Source organism: Dromiciops gliroides, chromosome X, assembly GCF_019393635.1.
Source record: "Dromiciops gliroides isolate mDroGli1 chromosome X, mDroGli1.pri, whole genome shotgun sequence".
In the NCBI taxonomy this organism is placed as follows: domain Eukaryota; kingdom Metazoa; phylum Chordata; class Mammalia; order Microbiotheria; family Microbiotheriidae; genus Dromiciops; species Dromiciops gliroides.
The window spans coordinates 2,498,203-2,510,322 of record NC_057867.1 but is presented as its reverse complement, the minus strand read 5'-3'; positions in this window follow the sequence as shown (position 1 = coordinate 2,510,322).

Genomic DNA, 12,120 nt, shown 5'->3' with positions numbered 1-12,120 from the left:
GATTCAGGAGGATCTGAGTTCAAATCCAGCCTCAGACACTTGACACATTTACTAGCTGTGTGACCCTGGGCAAGTCACTTAACCCCAACTGCCTCACCAAAAAAAAAAGAGGCATTACTGTCGAATGGCTATAGCCATGGAGGTGGTGAGTATCTGTATTTGAACTTGCCTCAGACACTAGCTATGGGACCTTGGGCGAAGCAATGGATCCTCCGTTTACTCATCTACTGAAGGGGCCTCACACTTCTGACCTCACTGGGTTGTTATGAGAATCAAAGCACTTCGTAAGCCTGAGAGTTTCATGCAAATGAGTTATTATTAGTAGTCCAAGAGGCCCCTGGAGTGACATGAGTAGGCCCTGGGCCTTCCAAAGGTTATTTCGGTAGCTGTGTGAAGGCAGAGGAAGCTGGACGCCAGGAGACCAGTTAGCAGACTATCCCAATAGTCTAGGGAAGAGGTGATGACCTAGGGTGGGGGCTGGCAGAGTACAGACAAGGCTAATGATGCAAGAGATGGCAAACAGGTAGAGCTCATGGGATTTTGCAATTGATTGCATTGGGTAGGAGGTGAGGAAGAAAGGGGATGGCTTTGGGGGATGATCAGACTTTTAGAACTGGAAGAGGCATCATGTCCAACCCCATCACTTTAGAGAGGAGGTAACAGAAGCACCCCTTCCAAGATCACCAGGATAGTAAGCAGCAGAGCAGGGATTTGAAGCCAGGACTCTTAGGACCTAAGTATGAACCTTGTATGACAATGGGGAAGCTATTTTCACTCTCTGGACTACCTCAGTTTCCTCCTCGATGGCCTCTAGGATCCCTCCTGGTTTGAAATCTCTTGTCCTACAAGCATTTTCAGTAGACTGGTGGGAACAGAAGTCACATTAGAGAGGGTTAAGGGGAAAGCTGGTAGAGAAGATGTGAAGGTTGTGAGTATTACTATCCTTTCAAGAAGTCTGGCAATTTAACCAAGATGGCAGAATAGGAGGGAGTAGTGCAAATCAGCTCTCTCCCACAACTACTTCAACAAAGATCAAAGAAGAACACTAGGCTAAGTAGTGATTGGGAAATCTAAGGAGAACCTGGGGTATTATTTTTCTAGTCTGAGTAAGCATAGGGAGATAGCTAAGGGCTAGTGGGCTAGTGGTGGAAGGGGTCCACCCCAGGAAGATCCACATAGAAACTTCCATCATGGAGACTAGATTTGGGCCTAAAGCATTATAACAGGATAGCATTTGTGGTGATGGATCTATTGTTGAGGACGTGAGACTGTATATTTTGTAGGGAACAGAAATAGAAGCATCTCTGACCTGGACTGCCCAGGCTGAGACCAGTAGCTGTAGACTAGGATTCCAACTAGGGGCAAGTCTTCAGTGGTGTTTCTTAGACTCAAATTGGGAAAGAATGGTATCCTGAAATCTAGAGAGAAAAGAGTATCAAGGAGAAGAGAGTGATCAACAGTGTCAAAGGCCACAGAGAGATCAAGAAGAGGTCATTGGATTGGGCAACTAAGAGATCATTGGTAACTTCCAGAGAGAGCAGTTTCAGGGGAAGGATGAGGTTGGAAACAGGATTGTAAAGGGTTAAGAAGAGAATGAAAGGAAGAGAGGGGCAGCTAGGTGGCGCAGTGGATAAAGCAGCGGCCCTGGATTCAGGAGAACCTGAGTTCAAATCCGGCCTCAGACACTTGACACTTACTAGCTGTGTGACCTTGGGCAAGTCACTTAACCCTCACTGCACTGCAAAAAAGCAAAAACAAAAACAAAAAAGAAAGGAAGAGAACATGGAGGCACCTATCATAGACAGTCTTTTCAAGGATTTTAGCTACAAAGGGCAGAAGGCATAAACAATGACAGCAGGGATGGAAGGATCAAGCGAGGGGTTTTTTTGAGGATAGAGGAGACATGAGCATGTTTGTAGGTAGTTGTAAGGGGCTAAAATTCTAGCTATACTGTCTAAAATATCTAATGAGTGGTCGCCATTAAATTAGAAGCTTTAGCAAGGGTTTAGACTTTTAAGCATTTATTAAGGAGAATCAGAATTTGGTGAAGAGAGAGAGAAAGGCCTACATTCAGCTGTCTATCTCGGGGAGCTAGCGTCTCCTGCTCCGTTCTCCACAAGAGTCCTCATGAAAGAGAGTGAACCACCCCTTCTTCATCCCACAAGCCTCCTGTGAAACTGGGAACATCCTGTACATACACACACACACACCTCCAAGCTAATTGGCTGGTACCTTTGATAGACAGTACCCACGAGCAAATGTCACTTCCTGATGCCAAAGAAAAGCCACATGGCTTGCCCTCAGACGCCTTCTCCTCATGGCAGAGCTTTCCTACAGTAACTCTCCAGCAGGTGGCATCGCTCCAATCATTACATAGTACAGAAGGAGCCAGGAGACAGGGAGAGGTTGGGGATGACCGAGGGGACAATCTGTTGGAGGAGACAAGTTGGAATGGGATTGTTAGTGTAGGTAGAGGGGTTAGTGTTGGTAAGGGTTAAGGCCTCTTAATCATGTAAGACGGGGGTGAAGAAGGAGAGGGGGGCAGGAGGCAGATTCATGACAGGAGGTGAAGAAGAGGGGAAAAGAGGGGGCTTTGGGTAAATGGGCTCTTGGTTTTTTTTCCTGTAAAATCTGACACAGTATTCTCAGGGGAGAGAGAGCCATGGGAGGTTTGAGGAGGGATGAGAAGGTTTGGAAGAGCTGTAGAGAATGGGAGAGTGAGCTGATGAGGGAGATAGAGTAGGAGCAGCAGAAGTGAGGGTTCATTTGGGTTCCGTAACAGAAATTTGTAGTGGACCCAGTCAGAATGGCTGTGTGACTTTTTCCACCTTCATTCAGCAGCATGTGTAGGAGCAAAGGTGGAAGTGATCCAAGGATGAGGCTTGGCAGGGTGCAATCATAGCTATGATAATGGCGCAATAGATTCAAGAGAGAAGGAAAGTATAGAATTGAATGGGTTCACCACAGGGTCAGGATGGGGAAAAGAGAAGAAAGTGCAGGGGAGCTGGCCTTGGAGAGAATCGAAGGGTCATGATATGGCTGATAGGGGTAGGGTTTCATAAGGGAAGGCAGGAGGAAAGGTAAAAAGCCAATAGGCTATGGTTGGATAAGATCATTTTGTAATTCTTGAATGTGGAGGTGATATAACCATCTTTGGAAAAAAACAACCCAGTAGATTTTCTTGTTGCCTTCTTGTCGTCCATCACAGTCATCTCTAGACATGGCCTTCCCCCAGGTAAGCCCTCCCTTTTCTCTCTCTCTCTTTGCAGGGCAATGAGGGTTAAGTGACTTGCCCAGGGTCACACAGCTAGTAAGTGTCAAGTGTCTGAGGCCAGATTTGAACTCAGGTCCTCTTGAATCCAGGGCCAGTGCTTTATCCACTGTGCCACCTAGCTGCCCCTAAAATGTTTATTGTTTTAAAAAACAAACTTTGCCCCACCAAACAAAACAACAACAACAAAATAAAGTTTTGAGTTCTAAATTCTATTCCTTCTTCCCTTCCTCCCCTCCCCCTCCCTGAGGCAGTAAGTAGATATAGGTTATACATGTGCAATCATACAAAACATTATATTAGTCATTTTGTATAAGAAAACTTGATTAAAAGAAAAAAATGAAAGAAAATTTAAAATAGCATGCTTCAGTTCTTTCTTTGGAGGTGGATAGTATGCTAGAATCAGATCTTAAAGTATTCCAGAAAGCAATAATCCTCAAAATGATTTGATACTGGTTAAAAAACAGAGGTCAATCAGGAGAATAGATCAGGTACCAAAACTCCCCCCAAATAATTGAACCTAGGAACCTAGCATTTAATAAACCCAAAGGCCTCAGCTACTAGGTTAAGGACTCACTATTTAACAAAAATGGCTGGGAATTGGTCAAAGTCAAGATGGTGTAGTAAAGGTTGGGACTTGCCTAAGCTCTTCCAAATTTTACTCCAAACAATTTAAAAATAATGGCTTAAAATGAATTCTGAAGAGGCAGAACCAACAAAAGGTCAGGGTGAAAGACAACACAGAAGGTTGGCAGGAAAGGTCTGTCTCACTGGGGTGAGAAAAAGTGATTCACTGGAAGAAGGGGGGAAGGGAGAGGTAAAATGAGGTAAATTATCTCACATAAAAGAGGCTTGAAAGGAAGAGCTTTTACAATGGAGGGAAAGATGGAGGTGGTGGCAGGTAGTACTTGAAATTTACTCTCGTCAGAATTGGCTCAAAGAGGTGATATGGGGGGGAAGCACATGGGTTCTTAGGATTCCTCTGTAAAGAATTACACTCTCACACAAGTCCTATTTAGGAATAAAATAACAGGTTTATTGGGGTACAAGAGATACTGGCTGGAAGGAAGGTTAAAAAAAACCCACTTTCATCCTCGACTAGCCTGGGGAGCACCCTTTTATAGGGCTAAGATGGCGTGGGTAAAATGTCCCTTATTGGGTGATGGGTTGGAAGTAGTCTGGCGGTGGGTTGGGGTAGTTTAATGATGGGTTGTGGGCAATCTGGTGATGGGCGTTAACTCCATCGTGGTGGGTCCGAGCAGTCTGCTGGTGGGCGATTTCTGTGTCCCCTTCTGTTGCATTGCCTCATCCAGGTGGAGAGGAGGAATGGAATGCAGGGTGGTGGTCCTCAAGCTTGCTCAGTTCCATCCTGTGCTGCTTAACCCTTTGGGTGTGTCTGTCCTTTGGTTGAGCTCCAGGAGAAGCTTCCTTGATCTTAAGGGAAAACTCCTGGGGTTTCAAGGAAAAAGTTCCTTGACCGCCCCAGACAACTTCTGGGGTAACCTGGGTCCATAATACTCCCATAACAGGGAATAATACACTCAGTTGGGTATAGAAGTCTATCCTGCCCTATAGGGAAGTAGAAGGGAAGGGGGATAACAGAATAGAGGACCAATATGTTGAGGGAGCAGAGCACCCCAGAAGTTCTCTGGGACACACCAAGGAATCTTGTCCTTGAGAAACTAAACCAGAGGACAGATACACCTAGAGAGATAAGCAGAACCAGATTGGACTGAGCTTGCTTTGGGACCTCCACCCTTCATTCCAGTCTTCCTTACCCCTGGGGAGATAAATTTGGGTGTGGCTGCTGCCTTTGTATCCTGAAGAGAGAGATCCGAAGCCACCCCTCACCCAATTCCCCCAGCTACCACCAGTGGGGGATGGTCCTCCCTCACTAAAGGAACTTTCCACAGTCAAATGGTCACCCCCTCCCCCTATCAGTCCTCTATAAAAGTACCTGCCAGTCTCCTGCTCAAGGAGATTGGTACCTCAGAGCCACGTGCTTTGTGCCTTTCTCCCCAAGAGAAGTCCAAGGATTTCTCTTGGTTTCCCTCACCCCCCCTTCCCTTCCCCCCCCTAAATAAACTACCATCTTATTTTAACTGCTTTTGTGTGCAAGAGGGTGTAATTCTTTAAAGAGGAATTCCTAAGAACCCCAACCCCGTACCCAATTTCCCCCCATAACAAATAGAAGGAAGGGTAGATTAGAGGAGGCAGTGGACAGAAGCAAAACACTTTCCAGGAGGGGCAGGGTGAAAATTGAGAGAGAAAGAGAAGGATAAACAAGAGAAATATAGGATGAGGAAAATACATAGTAATAATTGTCGACATAAATGAGATGAACTCACCCATAAAATGGAAGTATTCGGCAGAGTGGAGTCTGACAGTATGTTGTTTACAAAAAACACACTTGGAGCAAAGCTATACACAGAGTAAAAGTAAGAGGCGGGAGCAGAATTTATTTTTGTGTATGCTGAAGTGGAAAAAAAATTTTAAAAGCAAGGGTAGCAATCCTTATCTACTTCCCATAGTTTTGTTTTCCCAGGCCAAAGAATTGTCTGGGATGGACCAGACTTTGTCAATTCCAGACTCATTATTTTGTAGATCCACTACTCCAGAGATTCCCAAGCTTTCTCCTAGTACTTTTCCTTGTTATATAAAACAGCTTACCTTAAGAACTTATGAGATACTTAACCCTCAAAGGTTAATCACTTTCAGCTTGTTATGTAAAAGAACTTAGCTGGTGAAACTAGGAAGTAAATTAACCCAGAGGCAATTTCTTCTCTCCCTCTGTTCAGTTACCCCATATAAACTGTTTCCAACCCCACTCTGGGAATTCTTAGCATCTGCTATGAAATGAGCTGCAATTGCTCTGTTCCAATTAAAGACCTTCATTTTATCATATTGATTTTTTTTGGTTTTGTTTTTGTTTTTTTTTGCAGGGCAATGGGGGTTAAGTGACTTGCCCAGGGTCACACAGCTAGTAAGTGTTAAGTGTCAGAGGCTGGATTTGAACTCAGGTCCTCCTGAATGCAGGGCCAGTGCTTTATCCACTGCGCCACCTAGCTGCCCCATATTGATTTTTTAAAATTAATTTTTAGGGTGACACCATAAAACTATTTGGAAAAATAAGCAAAGGAGTCCTACTACATTCCTTATAATATATGTCCCATCATAATCACATAAAAGAGTTTATATCAGCTCTTTTTGTGGTGGCAAAAATTGGAAATTGAGGGAATGCCCATCAATTGGGGAATGGCTGAACAAGTTGTGGTCTATGATTGTGATGGACTATTATTGTGCTATAAGAAATGATGAGCAGATTCCTTCAGAAAAACCTGGGAAGACTTACATGTACTGGTGCAAACTGAAGTGAGCAGAAGCATAGCATTGTACACAGTAACCAGCAATATTGTGATGATCAGCCGTGAATGACTTAGCTCTTCTCAGCAATACAATGACCCAAGACAAATCCAAAGGTCTTATGATGAAAGATGCTCTCCTTCTCCAGAGAGAAGTGATGGAGTCCGAGTCTGAATGCAGATCGAAGGGTACTTACAATTTTTTTCTTTATTTTTTTTGTCTGCAAAGACAAGATTGCAAGATGGTTAATATGGAAATGTTTGCTTTGACTGCACATGTGTAATTTGTATCTAATTGTTTGCAATCTCAGGATGGGGAAGGAGGGAAGGGAGAAGAAGAATTTGGAACTCAAAGTTTTTTTAAAAGCAGCTTAAAAATTGTTTTTATATGCAATTTGAACAATGGTACACAAATTTTCAAAAGCTGTTGGGAAAACTAGAAGGTAGCCTGGAAACTCCAAATTGGCTATATGACTTAAATTAATGTCATGGGGAAAATAGGGTAGGGATTTGGGGTCCTTAGGAATTCCTCCTTAAAGAATTACATCCTCTTGGGGGCAGCTAGGTGGCGCAGTGGATAAAGCACTGGCCCTGGATTCAGGAGGACCTGAGTTCAAATCCGACCTCAGACACTTGACACTTACTAGCTGTGTGACCCTGGGCAAGTCACTTAACCCCCATCCCCCCCCCCCAAACAAAACAAAACAAAAACAAAAACAAAAGAATTACATCCTCTTGGGGGCAGCTAGGTGGCGCAGTGGATAAAGCACTGGCCCTGGATTCAGGAGAACCTGAGTTCAAATCTGGCCTCAGACACTTGACACTTACTAGCTGTGTGACCCTGGGCAAGTCACTTAACCCCCATCCCCCCCCTGCAAAACAAAACAAAAACAAAAGAGTTACATCCTCTTGCATACAAAAGCAGTTAGAATAAGATAGTAATTTATTTAGGGGAAGGGAAACCATAAAAGAAATCATTGGGCTTCTTCTCATGGGGAAAAAGGCATGGCACAGAGCAGGGCTCTGAGATACCAATCTCCTCGAGCAGGAGACTGGCAGGTACTTTTATAGAGGACTGATGGGGGTGACCATCTGACTGTGGAAAGTTTCCTTAGTGAGGGAGGACCATCCCCCACTGGTGGTGGCTGGAGGAGTTCCATGAGGGGTGGCTGCAGATCTCTCAAGCCATCTCCTCAGGACACAAAGGAAGCAGCCACACCTAATCTTACCTCCCCAGGGGTGAGGGAGACTAGAATGAAGGGTGGGGGTCCCGGAGCTAGCTCAGTTGGATCTGGTTCCATTTATCTCTTTAGGTGTGTCTGTCCTTTGGTTTAGCTTCTCAAGGAGAAGGTTCCTTGATGCACCCCAGAGAACTTCTGAGGTGCTATGGGCCCATAACATACATAAGGGCACATCATAAACAAATCAGAGAAGCAAGGAAGAAATTTCCTTTTGGATCTGTGGATAAAGAAAGAGCTCATGATTGTTAATATGAATGTATGGATCACCTGGAGTTGATGGAGGTACCTTATTATCCAAAAGTATTTTTTATGAAACCCTGGGTTAATAGAAGAAAAAATGTCCTTGAACTGAACTCCGAACTGAACCCAGATAGCTCGCAGATAAAAGTCCCTACCTGGTGACTTCTTTCCCCAGGATAGTAAGTCCCTATCTTATGGGGACATCTGGGCGTCCTCATCGTTGCCAAACTCCTTAACTACAAAAGAAAAACATAAAGAGACAGGTTATAGAAACTCTAACTGATAAATGTTAGTACCCAGAAACTAGGCCTAAGAATGAAAAAACACAGGGACACTCTGACCTTGGCAAGTTTAGATAACATGTGCAGAAAAGGCCAAATTTGTCTCCAGAGTCACCTTATGACCATAAACCCCAAAACACACCTCCTCAGAAAAAGGTGCCCACCTCGGGGGTTTGTTTAAGCCCCCAGGAACCCCACATGAGCATAGGCTCTCCCCTGTACCTACCTAAGGTAGAGATTATTATAATGAGACTGATAATCAATTTACCCTACTATAAATATAACTGTCTTCTTTTTCCCTAATCGAGAGACACCTCCATGGTGCCCTCCTTGTGCTCACTCACAGTACTGCAATAAAACTTGGGAAACTGAGTCACTGAATCTTGTAATTCTTTGGTATGCTTCACGATCAATCTGATCAATTAAACCCACATCAGTAGAGCTATGAATCAATTGGCCTATCATTCTAGAAATCAATTTGGAAATATGTCCCCCAAAAGTCTCTAAATTTCATACCCTTTGAACCACAGATACTACCCCAAAGAGATCAAATAAGAAAAGGATCTATATGTACAAAAATGTTCTTTTTTTATTAGCAAAGAACTGGAAACTGAGGGAATGCCCACCTTGGGAATGGCTGAATAAATCATTATATATAAATGTAACAGAATACCTATTGTCCCTTAAGAAATGATAAGAGGGGATGGTTACAGAGATTCTTTGAAGACTTGTATAAACTGACACAGAGAGAAGTGAGCAGAACCAGGAGACAAGGACAAGAGTGTCCAAACAAATAACTTTGAAGTCACCGATCCATATTCCAAAGGACTGGTGATGAAACACAGCACCCACTTCTTGGCAGCAAGGTCAAAATAAATGCTTCTAACATAAATGATATATGGAACAAGGGGAAAATAAAATGGCAGGAAGAAGAAATTTGAGAAGGAAATTGGATGGTGGCTTGGGGGAGCAGCAGGTATGAGGGAGAGTTTTTTGCTTTTGTTTTTAGGATGGGATATGACCAGAGAGCATTGTGAGTAGACATTCAGGAAGGAACTGGTTGAAAGGAAGAGACAGAAGGTGAAAGAAAGAGGTAAAGCCAGTCTCTAAGCCTTAGGTGGGAGGAACTGAGATCAAGGGCATAGATCAAGGAGGTTGGGCCCTTCTTGCCCAGAGGCAGAAGAAAATGAAGAGAGGATGGATGGAGGTTAGCTAAGGGATCCCACACTCAGTGCCTTCCTTTCCCCCAGGAAAGCAGGATGGGGAGTCACCTGCTGAGAGCCAGGGGGTTTAAGAGTCTGATGAAGGGGGCACAAAAAGCTGAGAAATGCTGCTGCTGGAAGCAATGGATTTGGAGTCGACCCAGTTGACACAGACTTTCTTCAGAAACACTTAGAAGTCCAGGAGAAGAAGGCAGGTAGATAAAGTGGCTACAGTGGAAAGAGGGATTTCTGGGATAGAGGCAAATAAATACGAGAAGCTCAACTCAACAAACATTTACTAAGTGTTAGAAAGTCAAACCCCAGATAATCCCTCCTCTCCCGGAGCTTCCTTCCTATGGGGGAACTACAACACATATGCAGATCAGCAAATACAAGGTCATTTCAGGATGGACAAAGCAACGACAATTGGAGGAATCAGGAAAGGCCTTGCTTACAGGGGTGGCAGCTGAATTGAATCTCAAAGGAAGGGCTAGGAATTCGAAGTGGTAGAGGTGAGGAAAGAGTGTCTCAGACATGGGTACAGCCTCTGCAAAGGCAGGGAGGAAGGAGATGAAATGTCAAGTTCAAGGAAAAGGAAGTTGGTTAGTTTGGTTTGTTTTGGTTTGGTTTTTGGTTTTTGTGGGGCAATGGGGGTTAAGTGACTTGCCCAGGGTCACACAGCTAGTAAGTGTCAAGTGTCTGAGGCCAGATTTGAACTCAGGTCCTCCTGAATCCAGGGCTGGTGCTCTATCCACTGCACCACCTAGCTGCCCCAAGTTGGTCAGTTTGACTGGAACATGGAGTGGGCAAAAGGAAGTAGTATCAAATTAGGCTGATAAAGGTAGAATGAGGAGTTGTAGTTTCTCCTAGAGGCAATAGGAAGCGGCTTGAGAGGATTTTTTTTTTAAGCAAGAGAGTGACATAACCAGATTTTTGCTTTAGGAATATGAATTTGGTAGTTATGGGAAGGATGGATTGGAAAAGGGAGAGCTTGAGAGTGGAGGAAAAGAGAGAAGAAACAAGAGTTTTGTAGTCCAGGGGTGGGCTCACCTCTTAATACAGTGTTCTTTGTCAAAGAACAGAAAGCCACCTGGATCTGAAGCCAAAGGACCTGAGTTCAAATTCTGGCTCCGTTGCTTATTAGTCACGAGAATCTGGCTGAGCCACTTTCCCTCTCTCAGTCTGTCTTTAAAATGAGGAGGTCCCACCAGATGGCCTTGAAGGTCCCTTCCAATTCTAGATCTGTAGTTCTAGAACTCCTTGAATTCATAGCCTACGGAAGAGAAACATATCATTTGCTTTGGAAAGATATCCCTAAAGAAAAAAACAAGCCAACAGATTACAAAGCTCTAACGCTCAAAGCATTGTTACCCTTTTGGCCATTGGAAAGTTGTCAGCACCAGATGGTCCCACCTCTATCATCCTCTTTTCTTTCTGGTCTTACTAGGTCTAGAGGAATTTAGCAAGTCAAGGCTATTTTCCTGTTGAAAAGACAGAGCTAAACAGTTCACAAAGGAAGAACTGCAAAGGCTTCACAAGTACATTAAAGAAGGCCTTCACATCACGAATAAGAGAAATCAAAAGTACCCTGAGGTTTTACCTGACGCCCTGAAACTTGTCAGATGGCAAAAATGACAACAATCACTGTGGAAGGATTGGCACACTTATGCACTGTTGGTGGGACTGTGAAATGGACAATTATTTTGGAAAGCAATTTGGAATTATGTAAATAAAATAACTAAGCTATGCTTACCCCTTTGAATCAGAGACTCCATCACTGGGCTTATACTCCAAGGAAGCCATCAATAAGAAGCAAGTCCCTATATGCAACAAACTACTCGTGGGAGCATTTTTATGATAGCAAAGAATTGGAATCAAAGTGGGCATCCATCAGTTGGGGAGTGGCTAGACAGTGTTCCATGAATGGAACAGAATGTGACTGTGCTGTAAGAAATGATGTATGTGATGAATACAGAGAAGCATGGAAAGATCTCTGTGAACTGATGCAGAGGGAAGTCAGGTGAGTCAAGAAAACAACATACACCGTGACTGCAAGTACGGAAATGGAAACAACAACAATATACGAAAAGTAAATGTAACAAAATGATAAAACCAAGCAGGACTCAAATGAAGAGATATGAGAAGCCACCACCAGGGTTAGCCACTGGAGCTACCGTCCAGAGGAGGGGCCCAGAGGAAGAATGAGCAGCATCCAGATGTGGAGAAGGAGGAAGCAGCTGCAGCACCTGACCCCACCACTCCCCGCTTGGAAAGTGAAGCCACTGAAGACAAACTCAAGAGCAGAAGCAAAGCCAAACTGTTAAGTAAGTGCTTCAGCCAGGGCTTGGGGCTCAAGGGGAAGGAAGGTATGGCTGAAACTGGGTGTGACCTCCCTTCTAGAGGGGGCCAGCCCTTGGAAAGGCCAGAGAAGACCGAGCTAGGATATGTAAGGTGGCTTGAGTGGAGATCAGCCTGGTGGGGGATACAGCATCAGGGTCCTCTTGTAGAGGCCGTACCTCCCTC